The following is a 13,190-nucleotide window of genomic DNA, read 5'->3' on the forward strand; positions in this document are numbered from 1 at the left end:
ATCAAAACACTCTTATCAGGAATTGTTTGTGAACCATTTGTTGTGAATCGTGGAATAGAACAATGGAGCATGGCATACCCCAGACTTGTGAACCCTTATTCCAAGCATGTGTCCTTGTTGGGGTTTTCAGGCACCAGGGTTTAAACCTGGAGATCCCACCTGTTATGAAAAAACTACCAGTCAAGGAAACACATTGCAATATGCAGTTTTGCTTACCCACAAAACAAAATGGAATTTTGTGTGGGAAGGAAAAAAAAAAAAAACCTATGACCCATCAACACGCTCCACTCTTCGATATCCAGCCCCTCAGGGTCCTTTCTGAGCATGTTCAGATGGGAAGATGTACTTTGTACTACCTACTTCCTCAAAATTATTTACATATGCATAAGGCACTTGGGTATGTCACTTTGATCCTGGGGGCCTTTCTTGGGGTCTTTAGAGATCGTTAGTGGTCAACAACTTGGTGAACTTCAGCTGAACTTTCCTGGGGCACCTGCACTCTACTTGTTGTTATAGAACTTCATTTCTTCTCTGTGCTATATGGTTTTGATGGCAACACACCGTTACCCCACTTCCCTCGTCTATTGGTATAGTCCAGCTGCCTCAGAAGGCTTGCCACCCCTTACTGAGCTTATTCAATAGGTTGAGTTAATCATTGCTTTAGTTGCAGCCTCTCCTAGTGATTCTTTATAACTTCATCCCATCAGCGAGGAGAAGCGTCCCGCTCTGCTGCTGAAGGCAGCAGCCTCGAGTCACCAGGCTGCTCCCTACAGGAAGCAATCCCGACTGCCTGGATCTCGCCGCTGAGAGGCTGTATTAAAAAATGGAGTGTTTTCCAGGAAGGGAAACAAGGCTTGAGCACTCATACTCCGGCTGGTGACTCTCCCAGGCAGCTGCATATTCCCAGTCCCTCAGCAGGGCAGGTGTAGCCAGGGCCCTGCCAGAGTCAGTAGCAAAACACGCTAGCCCTATTCCTGCAGGAACTACAAACGCCGGGGCGGCTGCGGGGGGCTCTGTGAGTCGGGGTGCCCGGTGCCTGTGCCCAGGGCACATGCCGGCGCCTCTCTCCCTCCTTAGCTCTCGGCTCACCCCCAGGACTGCCCCGGCCAGGCCTGACTCCAGCTGCCCCGGGGGCCCGGAACACCGGGGGGTTGGAGCCTCCCCACTGCACCCCCAGGCAGCCAGCAGGCAGGGGCCTCCCTCGCCCCACGGCCGGCCACAGGCCCCCCTCAGCTGGGACACAGCCCCAGCACAGGCTGTGCCTGCCCAGACCAACATGGCTGCCAGGAGGCTGAGGGTGGGCAAGAGCAGCTCCCAGCATGCCCTGGGAACAACCTGGCCATGGGGCTGCCCCGGGCCTACAGCTCCCAGCATGCCCTGGGAACAACATGGCTGTGGGATGGCCCTGGGCCTACAGCTCCCAGCAGGCCCTGGGGCACACCTTCTCCCAGCAGGCCCCGGGGTGCCCCTGCCCTGCCCTGCCGTCGGGCCCTGCGGGGACACCAACCCCCAGCCCTGGCCCTGCAGGCCCCACAGCCACTGCCCTGGGCTGCTTGAGCACAGGCCCAGGCCCTGGAGCCCCCGTGGGGCAGGGACGAGGGGGAGAGAGGCACCGAGCGACAGGGAGAGGTGGGTCAAGGCAGAGGGGTGGCTGGAGAGGGACAGGAGGCATCCAGAGGGGCAGGGGGTGCGGGAGGGGCTGGGCAGGGATGGAGAAAGGACAGGGACTGGCGAGGAGCAGGCAGAGGGTTGGAGCGGGACAGAGACAGAGAGGCAGGGGGGTGCCCGAGGGAATGCAGGGTCAGCAGCAGGAGAGAGGGACAGGGAGAGGAGCGGAGAGGCGGGAAGGAGGACAGAGGCACAGACCAGCACAGACAGGGTGGGGGACCAGGATGAGCAGGCTGTGGCTTTGGCAGTGGGCGGCAAAGCTGCTTCTGTGGGTCTTTCCTTTCCCCCTCTGCCCTTTTCCCCTCCCCACCCTTCCCCTCGGTGAGGCTGTGTCTGTGGTGTGCCTGCTCTGGTGAAAGGAGCTCCTGCGCCAGCCTGAGGGCAAAAGAACAGGGGCAAGGAGCAAGGTGTTGCAGTCCTTAGTTTGCAGGTTTCATATATCATCCCTGTTCAGAAAACACAGCGTGAATGTGGGTCTGTGGTGCCGGCAGATTTTTATTCTTTATAGCAATTTCTTTAAATACCGGACTTCATGCAGAAGGTTCACATGGTGCTGTGCTTCTAGTAAACAGAATTGCTTTTATGCATGCTGCAGTCTGGAGGTGGCAAGTGCCAGGTTAGAGATGAAGATGGAAATGAAAGCAAGTGACGCACACGCAGTGGTGATCCTGCCACAAGCATGCTGTGTATTGACATGGGAGAACGCTGCAGGGACTCTCAGAAGTCAAGGTTTTCAGTGCTGTTTCTGTATTTGATACCCAAGGGATGGTTTCCCTCTGTGTGCGTTTCTGTGCAGGCATGTGCATGGAACATGGGTGTGTCCCTGTGCCGTAAGTGGGACTGATGGCAGCTTTTCATTTCATTCCAACTCAAAAGTAAAGAAAGACTGTACCTGCAAAAGAATTCAAACAACCGTCTTTCTTTCCCAGAGTGAGCATAGAAGCGTGGGGGAGCAGTCTGCAGGTTCAGAACTTGAGCCTGCTCTGGGTGGTAAACCCTCAGGAGAGAAAAGAGAAGCCCCACTTTTTTAACTACAGCTCTGCTTCCCTTAATGTGTCTTCTTGTTAGATTGTGTCGGTGGTCAGTTTAAAAGGACATGATTAAACTGTGCTTGTTTATCAAGATATTTGAGGGTTATTTACTGTCTTAAATCTGCTTATGAGCGGGGCACTCTGTTGCCCTGTGGGCAGTACAATGTCGAGACTGGTAATTTTCCTTTTCTTCCTAGTGTACGGGTGCATTTATGAAGGCAAGTGTTGGGTCTTATTGGCGCCGCACAAGAAACCAACGTGTGATACCCAGACATTCACTGTTAGAAACAGGAAGAAGCCCTCGCTTCAGATTGTGCAAAAGATGTACCAAGGCTGAGGAAAATGGCAAAAAGGGAAGAAATGCCATAGCATAACTTCGGGATGGCAGGTGAGGTTTCCATCAGTGTTCCTCAAATGTAGCAGCCTCATTTTGTTTGCGGATGTGGTGTTGAACTCAAACTACGAGACTAGTTTCCTTTACTGTGGGTGATACTATAGCGCACATACCTTTCATGTCCCAAGTGAAGTTGCCAAGGCTCTAAAACCTCTGCAGAACCACCTCAAATTTTCCTTAGTGTGTGATTTCCTTCAACAGTCAAGTCCAGGTCTGTGGCATACAATAACCCCTCCCCCATTTGGGATCTGGATGTGGCTGATTTTTAATTTAGACTTATCTGCTGTTAAGAGATTTTCTTTTTTTGGTCCAAATAGGGAAATGCTGATTGTGTGCATTCTTTTGCTTTTTCATAGTGTTGTTCCATGTTCAGTCATTTGTTCCTTACAAAAATAATGTATGGGTGTCTATGAAGCTGGAGGTGTTTACGTTCTTGTGGCTGAATGTAGCAGTGGAGCTATCTTGCTGTATTTAAATCAAGAGGAGTGTAATGTAATTTCACTTAAAATCTGGTCTTGGTAGGCAGATCCTACCCTGATAAGCATTAAAAAAAAAAAATAATTAAAAAAATCAAATCTGTGAAGAGGTATAGGTGGAGCACCTGAACTGGTGCAAGGCAGGAATTCTCTCGCTGGTATCCACACATTGCAGAACTGTTGCCATCATGACCGTGAAACAGTGAGCCATTAATGTTAACTACTAGCAGCTTGTGAACCTAACAGTCAAGGTAGAAAATAATGTCCCACTGCCACCTTTTTTAATTTTTTTTTATGTTTTAAAGTGTCTGATTTGATACTTTCTGATGTATTTGAAACCTGTGTCATTATCCTATGTAGTTTGTGACAAGTGTGTGGCAGATGGGCCTTTACTGCTTGGAGAGGTGTTGAGATGGAGAGTGGAGAATGGTTTTATGGCACAAGTGTAAAAGTATAAAAAGGGATTAAGAGGCTTGTGTACCTTGCTGCCAGTTCAGTGGCATGAGAATTCCTGTAATGACAAATTCCTTCTGGCTGAGTTTCCACCCAGAGCAACACTAGCAACGGATGTCGTTCCCAAATGGTGAGGTGGTTGTAAACTTCATCAGTAGTAGAAGCTGTGGAGAAAGTCACGAATCATCTGCTGTTCTGCAAGTCAAGTGCTTGGCTCTTTTGTCACTAGTGTTGATTTAAGGGTACATTGCTTATAAATAGCACTTGACCTTTGTAATTCTTCCTACTGCTAAGTTCTCGGTGCCATAAGAGAACCATTGTGCTGTGAAGGCCCTGTAAACATACGGCAATGTTTGTGTTTATCCATATTGCCTTCCCTTAGATGATGTTATTTTGTAATTTGAAACCTTAGTGGCAGGATTTGGGGCTTTATCCTGATCAGCCATCTAAGGGCCAGCTCTCGGCTGCAGCATAAGTATTCAGGTAGTTTGAGCACCAAATGAAACTTCCACTTGGCTGTCATTTTGGCTTTTCCCTTCCTCTTAATTTTTATATTTTAATAAAGAGTTTTAAGTATTTGGCTTCCTTACAGAAAAAAAACCCAAAAACCAACAGTGCTGTCCTTGTCCTGTCATGATACACCCCTAATCTGGAGGGCAGAAAGCTGAGACCACCAGGAAGATGTTGAGAGGAAGGGGAAGAATGTTAGAGCCATGAGTTGGCTGTTCTTCAGCTGGCCAGATCTGAGGAGATGGAAAAGGTGCCTCCCAGGTAGCTACAGGGAAGCGCAGGAGAGCAGCTGGGAGCCAGAAGTGTCGTGTGGGCATACGAAAGTGCTACGCTGTGGTGTGTCAGGCAAATTATTTTCAGGAAGTTTCACGTTTGTTGTCATTTCCCAAGCTCCTGAGGTGCAGGAATGCTGGAGGCAAGAAGCTGCCAGCATCAACTATGTGGAGAAAGAACACTTCTATCTCCATTTTACTTTCCTCACTTCTATGTTACGGTGGCAGGGCAGTAAAGACCCTGATCCTGACCCGGACCCTGACCCGGACCCTGACCCTGACCCTGCGAGTACGCAGGCAGCTTGTGTGGCCAGTGCCGGTGCGGTTCTGGCACAGAGGATCAAGCGCTTCACGCTTCAGAGCTGTCAGGCTGACACTCTTCAGCACTCAATGAAGCTCTAAATTACAGCTAAAGGAAGACAGACAGTTTGCTTCAGAGCTTGATAATGTCATTCTGATCCATCCTTTTGCTTGTTCAGTGGCTACAGAAGGGAGCCACTGCCTTGGTAGGAGCATCCATTGAGTTCTTCCTGTGTGATATTAGAGAATCATTGTGTCTGTTTATGCATGAGATCATTACAGTAGGTGTTTTGAAGATGTTCACATGTGGTACATAAAAACTTTGCCAGTAAAATAGTAAATCCACGCAGTGGGGTCTAAAGCACACAGATCCAGTGCGATCCTCCAAAGGGCTTTGAAAGTGTCTCCCCGAGGGTACAGACCTGGCTGTTGGTGATTCTGTTGAACTGCCTTTTATAGCAGGTTGCTTGGAGAAGTTGCTATGTCAGAAGTCGTCTTCTGAGGGCTGGATGCTGCAAATGGTAGGATGTTTAAGGAAGCAAATGAATAACCTTCAGACTTGGTTTTATTCTTTTAACAGATTGTACACAAATGGGAGGCCTGAGCAGGCTGCTTTTAGCAGGGGAACATGACCTGACTGCACAGGAGGCAAGGAACTCTCTTCTTCTCACTGACCATGAGCCCTCAGTTTCAAGGCAGATCTGAAGAGGAATATTTGACCCGTGGGAAATGCAACTTCAGATACGTAACTCAAGTGGGACCGCCGTGTGTGCCCTGTGATAGGAGCCATGTATCCCAAGCGTGAACGTAGAGATTGGGCCCGGTTTTTAGCTTGGTTCAATCTGACCTCTGCTGACTGGTTCTGTGATCAAGAGCAGGCAAGTCTGCCCCCTGAGCGGATGTTGTCATGGGTGGAAGGGTTGAAGTGCAGTGACTGCGTCAACAAACAGGTGGTTTGAAAAGTCTTTTGGGCAAGGGTCTGGTACGCTGGTGTAATGCCTTTTCCCTTTAAAAAAGTCCAGTAAACACAAGTGTTCCTGCATGTGTCCAGTAGCGCTGAGACCTCTGTACTTTCTTTGGACTGATTGTTGTATAAGATCTGGGGGGTTTTGGACAGCTCTGAAAATTGTTCAAAAGGTGTCTTGGTGTGTTGGGTGAAATGGGTCATCGCTTCCATAAACCTCTAGCCTGTAAAGAAGAGCTGTGGAAGTAAGGAGATTTTATTTTTTTCTCTTTTTATTGTTACTGGGAGGAAAAGCAGTGATTAGCTATTGACCTGTGATACCCCAGATGCAGGCTGTGCAGTGCATTTGAGGTGGATCACTCCTGTACTGCCAAGACTGAGCCCAGACTCCTCAATGCTTTGCACACTGGCAGTGGAAGTCCTTGTGCAACTGTGGGTACTGGCTTTCTGTGCTGTAGCGTGAAAAATACAAAGCACTGGGGTTAAGGTTTGCAGAGAAGTGGGAAACAGTTGATTATTTTGTGCTAGGAAGAGAATGTCCTGTAGTTTTCAAACTTTGAATGTCTCCACTTGGAATTTAAAAACTGCTTTTAACTCTGTTGCTATGTTTCAGTGGGCGGGAAGGTGTCTTGTAGTTACAGGTGGTCCGTTCCCTTAAGAAGGATCTTTGCCTTCTGAGCTGAGCTTTCTTGGCTTTACATGAAAAGTGCCTCAAGCTGTACGATTTCAGATGGCAGTGAGGGAATTACATCTCCGTGGGGATTTAGAGACAAATCCAGAAGTATGTTGCCTTATTGTTTCAGTATATGAACTTTTCTAAACAGGATTTGCTGGGGTTTGAGCAAGAGACCCACTTCCCACGTGCCTACATAAACCCCGTTTTCTCAGACAGACACATGCATTATGGTTTGTGTTGCAATATTTACTTGATTCGTAAGCCGTAGTGTGCTGTGCTCTTCTGGGCTTGTCATAGTCCTTTGAAACACAGCCCTGCGCATCAAAGGGGCAAGCTGTGTGATCTGCTTTCCCCCACAACATGGAGCAATGTAACTGTTGTAAGTACAGGCAGAACAAAACTAGTTGAGGGGTTTGTGGGCTGCTGTTCGAATCATGGTGGGCCAGGAATCAGCCCATGCTTACTAATACGTTTAATTGTCATATGCCACCTGAGGGGCAGGACAGTGTCAGGGCATTTTCCCAGGGAATAAAACTGGACATGTCTGATTCTCTCCGAGGGTCCCCTATGTAAAAAAACATCCTTCAGCACCATCTGGGTGCTTGGTGTTCTCAAAAGGACCCAAAGGGATGAAGTTCACTCCTCCTGCCTGCGTGACAGCAGGAATTATGTCTGCAGCTGTGCTTCTGCACACTTCGAAACTGCCTCCGTTTCTTTGCTTGGCCAACCAGAAAAAAACAAAAAAACCTAAGCTGACTTGGCAACAGTGTCTTGCAGTCCTCTCTGAAGGAAGTAATTAACCATCATCTCGCAGCTTGTCAAATGTGCACCAAGTGTGAAGAAGAACATGACGTGCACTGTCCTAAGCTCTCAGCAGGTCAGGTTTACTGTCCTCTGGAAACTGTCTAGCTCTTCAGTTTTTCTCCACAAAGGACACATCGTTTGGAGTAGTGATGAGGTGGCCCCCCAGATGCCCCAGCTTTGTTTCTAAGTGCTATTAAAGTATTTTGCCTCCTGGAGAGACTGTGTTCCTCATGAGGAACGGTTACTTCTCAATAAAGCGACCCCCTTTCCGTCTAAAGGGATGGAGCTTGAGACTGTGGAGGTGGAGGTGCTTGGTGAGGGAGGCAGTCAGGCAGGGCCAGTCTGGGGGTGCCCAGCTGCGCAGGGCAGTGACGGCACCTGTGTGCCTGGCGAACGCTTCTCTCGCAGTGTTGCAGGGAGAAGGTGTGAGGGTGCTGGGAGAGAGCCGGCACCCCTGGGAATGACAGCGGCTAAAGGTGAGGGCTGGCTGCGTGGGCAGCAAAGGGTGAGCCAGCCATTCCCTTTGCAAATGCAGTGGAGAGGGAGTGAGCCCCTCCATCAGCACAGCAACGTCTGCTGGGGCAGGGCCAGAGGCACCAGCGCCCAGGGCGGGGCTGGCAGGGGGTCTGAGAGAGCCACTCCGCCACCGCCTTGCTTACTGACCCTGTGGGGAAATCACTTTGGGGGCAGCGATTAAAAAGTACATGCAAAGTTTTTAGGTCCAATTGGAACACTGAGAAGGGGTTCGGGGCCTTTCTCAGAGCGCCACACGTTGCATAGTCATGTGTCATACACAGATTTGGTGGCTGGTTTCTCGCTTCTAATGCAAACACGTACGCATCCTCAGTAGCACTGCTGAAGTGTTTTACGAAACACGCATGCTCCCCAAGTGGGATTTTGGCCTCTTTGGGGCAGAACTATTTCAGTTAGAGGTCACCATCTCCCACTGCCGCAATTATCTTTGTCCTATTTTAAACTCATTTTCTGTTGATGTCAGTGGATCCCAAGACCTGATCAGCTTGTGTTCTCTTGCAGCCAGAACTTTCCTCATTGGAAGTCTTCTTCCTGCACAATTTAGATAACGGTGCTCTTTTCACTACCTGCTCTTGGTTTCTCATTCTGCCAAGGTTGCCTCCCTTGATGAGAAGTCCCTTCATTTGTAAATACTTTCGAGAGTGGGTCAGCTTGGTGGAGGTGTCACCTCAACAGAGGGGAAGGTGGAGGGTCCGATCTCTGCATGTGGCAGGGGCTGCATTAACCCTACTCCTGCTGCATGAATGACCGCAGGCAGAGGCACTGTGCAAGGAACATCAAGCCTTTAATGAATTAAGAAAGACAGATCTGGTAGAGGGCTGGGGCTGCAGTGGGCAGGTGCAGGTCACACGTCAGAGGGATCTGTGCTCCACACCTTCTCTATCAGTATATCAACGGTGACTGGGGCAGTGTGGAGCACTTTGTCTCCTGCTGTTCCTCAGGGTTCTGGCTAGCTTGGTGGGCACATAGTTGCTATTGGATGCCCTCTGCTTGCTGCTGCCCCCCTGCTCCCCACTACAGCCCACCGCCATGGCATCCCTGTCCGGCTTCCCCTCCCAGAGGGTTTTGGAGCTTTTTGCCACCGGGCACACCACCATCTTCTTCCTCTTCTTGGGTAGCATGTTGCCCCGTGGGGACGTCTCTGGCATTCTGAGGGTGTCAGCCAAGGTGGGGCACTTGGCCTATTTGCCAGCAGCCTTGCCTGATCTTGTTATCGATTTGTTAATAAGTTAAGATTGATTGACTTTATTTGATTGATTAATTGATTTTATAAAATAATTTTATAAAATTGAAAAATAGAAGGATAAGAAATATTTTAATGAAACTTATAGTTCCACAGTAAAAGCTGCTATGAGATCTTCTGTACGTCTTGTACCAAGGCTAGAAGAAGGGGCTGGAACCATTGTTAAAACTTAGGTAATAACTTTAGGGTTTGAAAGGTTTCTTTGTATTTGACCAGTCTTCTGTATGTAGAGGTGCACTGAAATGTCAGAATATGAGATGAATGGGAACTGGGGAGAGTCGACTGGAACAGCTTGTAGATGCCTGCCAAGAAATCATGAACTTCAGTAAAAGGTAATTCCGGCAGGGGGAGATTGCGACCACCGACTCATACCACCTACCCAAATTGTACCCCAGACCCATTTCTAGACCTTTCTAAGCTTTACTGCGCAGAATCGGATATAGGAGGAGAGTATGTTAATGATTTACGGGAAATATCATGGTTATGCATGAATATTTAATGAATATGTATGAATAAGTTCTATATATGGTGTCTGATTTTGGGACCTGGTGTGCATTGATCGTGAGAGGACTCGCTCACGCACCCGGCCGTTAATAAAGAAGTGTCTGCTTATCTACATCACATTGGTGTTGATAAGTTCTTCATTCCAAGATTTCGGTAACAATCTGGGCACCACCCGGCAGGAGGAGATGCCCGGTGGTGGTGGCAAGTGGGTCAAAATGACCCGGGGCTGCCTCCACAGCACCTGCTCCACCAGTTGGTCCATGCAGGGTGGATGATGCTGGGGTGCAGTCGGGGGGCTGGCCAGGGGACTCTTCAGCAGGATCTGCTGAGGACTCTCTGGGAGACCCTGGTGGGGACCCTCTGAGCATCCCTTCAAGGGGCTCTCTCTCTGAAGAGTCCTCCTGAGAGGGCTCCATGGGACTCTCTGGCAGCCGGGTGGGGAAGACCGCTGCCAGCCCACCCTGCCTGCCCGTGGTGTCCAGCAAGGGGGATGTTGCCACCCTCTGCCAGGAGGGGTTGGTGTCCTCCGGCATTGTAACCACCACTTGGTCCTTGGGACAGTTGCCCTCCATCATGCACTCTAAGAGGTCAGGGATCCTGTTGAGGGTGGTGGTCAAGACAGGGACATCAGGGACACCATGGTTGGTGTCCTTGCTGTCCCTCAGCCCTGCTGCCAGCGATTGCTCCTTAGAGCAGCCACCCTTTGCCACGTACTGTGAGAGCTCCGGGACCTTGTTGAGGAGGGTGGTCGAGCAGGAGCCGCTGAGAACTTCAGAGAGCTCCAGGATGCTGTCGAGCCAGGCGAGTGGGTCACTGCTGTCCATGGTGGACGAATGCTCATCCTGAAACTGCAGATTGTCCTCTGCCAGCTCAGGAAAGGCCTTGTTGAAGGCATCTGGCCCCAGCTCGGGCAGGTCCAGGAGGTTCTCTGGGCTTGCCAGGGTGGTCACCACTTCTGAAAAAGCAAACGAAGCCAAGCCACCCCCAGGGTGATGCAAGCCTTCCTTGGTGCAGGTCACCCACTATGGGCTCTGCCACCCTGCAGACCTCACCTTGGTGCTTGGTCCTGCTTCTGCCAGAGAGCATATCCAGGGCGGGCTGGCAGGGGGTGGCAGCAGGGACGCCATCCTCACTGGCCACCACGTCGTTGTTAAAGGCCTCCAACAGCTTCTGGGCACTGCCAGGATGGGTGCAGAGCACAGGGGGGACATGCACGCAATGCTGAGCCGCAGGGTGTTGGGGTGGCAGGGGCCCAGCATGTCCAGGGACCTTCAGCACAGTTTAGCCCGTAGGGTAGAGGGGCTGCCCCTGGCCCACGTCCCATGGGCCCAGCCCCACTGGCTGGTAGGGCACAAGTGTCCCCATCACCACTTGCTGTCCCCGGCCATAGGCAGGGGGACAAGGAGCAGGCAGAGGGGGCAGCTGCACACCGCTGGGGAGCTGCAGCAGGTGTGGCAGCTGCACAACCTGCCCCGAGTCCCCCAGGGGCCCCTGCACCCCCTGCCAGGTTGCCTGGGCGGGTTGGTGGGTGATGGTGTGGAGCTGGGAAGGCCGAATGGTGATCAGCAGCCCCGGGACAGAGGGCAGCACACCAGCAGTTACCGGTGGCGGCATGGTCAGGGTGGTGAAGCTTGTGCCGGGCACCTCTGATGCCGTCGGCAGCTGGAGGGGGAACCTCTCTGTGGGCAGAAGCGAAGGGGGGTGATGGGGTGAGGTGCTGGCTGGCAGAGCTGGTTGGGGGTTACCCGGAGGGCAGGAGCACCACAAGGAGCATGCTGCTCTATGCCGTGGCAGTTGGACAGCGTGGCGTTTGTTGGGGCAAACAGTGTTCTGGGGTTCCATCTCCATGGCGATCATTATGCCAGCACCTGGGTCAGCCAGCGTTGTGACAGTTTGACTTTTAATGACAGAACAACTTCCCATCTCAATGGTTTCCCATCCTGCTGATGCTTTCCTGCCCTCAGCGCTGATTTCCCACCCCCACCATAGTTTCCCATCACAACTGGTTTTTGTTTGGGGAGTTGAGTTTCATGTGAGAAGGGAGTTTTCACCTTAATTTCTGTTGATGTCAGTGGATCCCAAGACCTGGTCAGCTTGTATTCTCTTGCAGCCAGAACTTCCCTCATTTGAAGGCTTCTTTCTGCCTTCTTTCAGCCAGGGCAGGGCTGGGAGGGAGTTTGATGAGCCACTCCTCTACTGCCTTGCTTAGGGACCCTGTGGGGAAATTGCTTTGGGGTGGGGGCAATTCGAGAAAACTGGGACCTCAGAGAAGCGTAGTATCACAGGAAGCTTTTTAGGGTAAAAGACAGCTATCGCTTTCAGGATGGCTGGCATTCACCATCCTAAATGTGTGCTGCCACGGCTCCCTAAGCAACGCAGCCTGCAACCTCAGCACGTGCTGACAGGAGTAACGGAGGCTGGAGCGGAGTGGAGGCCCCGCGGCCAGGCTCTGTTATGCTCCTGCAGGAAGGGGAACTGGACGGTACCACAGAGCTCATGAGATGTCCACTGCCATGATTTTCCCTTTTATAACAAATTCTACTAGGGACGAGCGATGACAGAAAAGGCAGGAATGTGGTTACGCCAGTACTTCACAGTCCCTTGAACTTGTAGTTCCAGCGTACTGGATGGGTTGTGCCCAGATTCTTTCTTTTCCAGTGAGTCTGGTGGAAGAGAGGCAGCTCCTGCAACCCACCAGACTCCTTGGAATTTAACTTCTTGTGCTGGCCCTTGGCACTTTGACTCTGGGACTTCCAGTCCCAACTTGATTAGTGTTGCCCAAATGTTTTTCATTGCATCTGTAATGCTTTCTGGCCCTTCTGCCCCGCTGAGGATGCGCATCATCAATGTATGGATACACTGTGGGGCCAGGTGGAATGGTGATCTGTGCTAAGGCTGTGGCCAGAGCATTGTGAGCGATAGTGGGGCAGTGTTTGTATCCTTGCAGAAAACTGTTTGAAGACGTACTGAGTCCCACTCCAGGCAAAGGCAAACCGGGCTTTTTCTTGTGCATGGAGCAGAATCACGAGGAATGCATCTCTAACATGTAAAGCATCTAAAGGTAACCTAACATCTATGCTAACCCTAGTGTCCCACAAAGATCACTGGGTAGCTAGGTTACTGACAATGAAAGGAGAGAAAACAGCACTGTGAGAACGAAAATATCCCACTAAGTCAATTTTTTTGTCTACCTATACAGCAGAAGTGTTCTTTCGTGTTAAAGTCGGAGTATGTTCTGATTTGCACTGCCCCACTAAATAGTTTTATGCTGTAAAGGTTTACTAAGAAATAATTGTTAGTGTTCTTCCTGGTTATGCACCCACATCTTATAATGAAAAAATTAGATGATAACGTCTTTGCT

At 50.6% G+C, this 13,190-nt stretch overlaps 1 long non-coding RNA gene across 1 annotated transcript; it reads left to right on the forward strand.

Moving 5' to 3' along the window:
• The first annotated feature begins 1,477 nt into the window (after nt 1-1,477).
• LOC129783620 (uncharacterized) lies at nt 1,478-5,987 on the forward strand. The gene is made up of 3 exons (XR_008745386.1): nt 1,478-1,629; nt 2,897-3,087; nt 5,685-5,987. It is a non-coding gene; the product is annotated as an uncharacterized LOC129783620 (long non-coding RNA).
• Nucleotides 5,988-13,190: the final 7,203 nt, after the last annotated feature.

The sequence above is a fragment of the Falco peregrinus genome, unplaced genomic scaffold (genome assembly GCF_023634155.1).
Source record: "Falco peregrinus isolate bFalPer1 unplaced genomic scaffold, bFalPer1.pri scaffold_67, whole genome shotgun sequence".
In the NCBI taxonomy this organism is placed as follows: domain Eukaryota; kingdom Metazoa; phylum Chordata; class Aves; order Falconiformes; family Falconidae; genus Falco; species Falco peregrinus.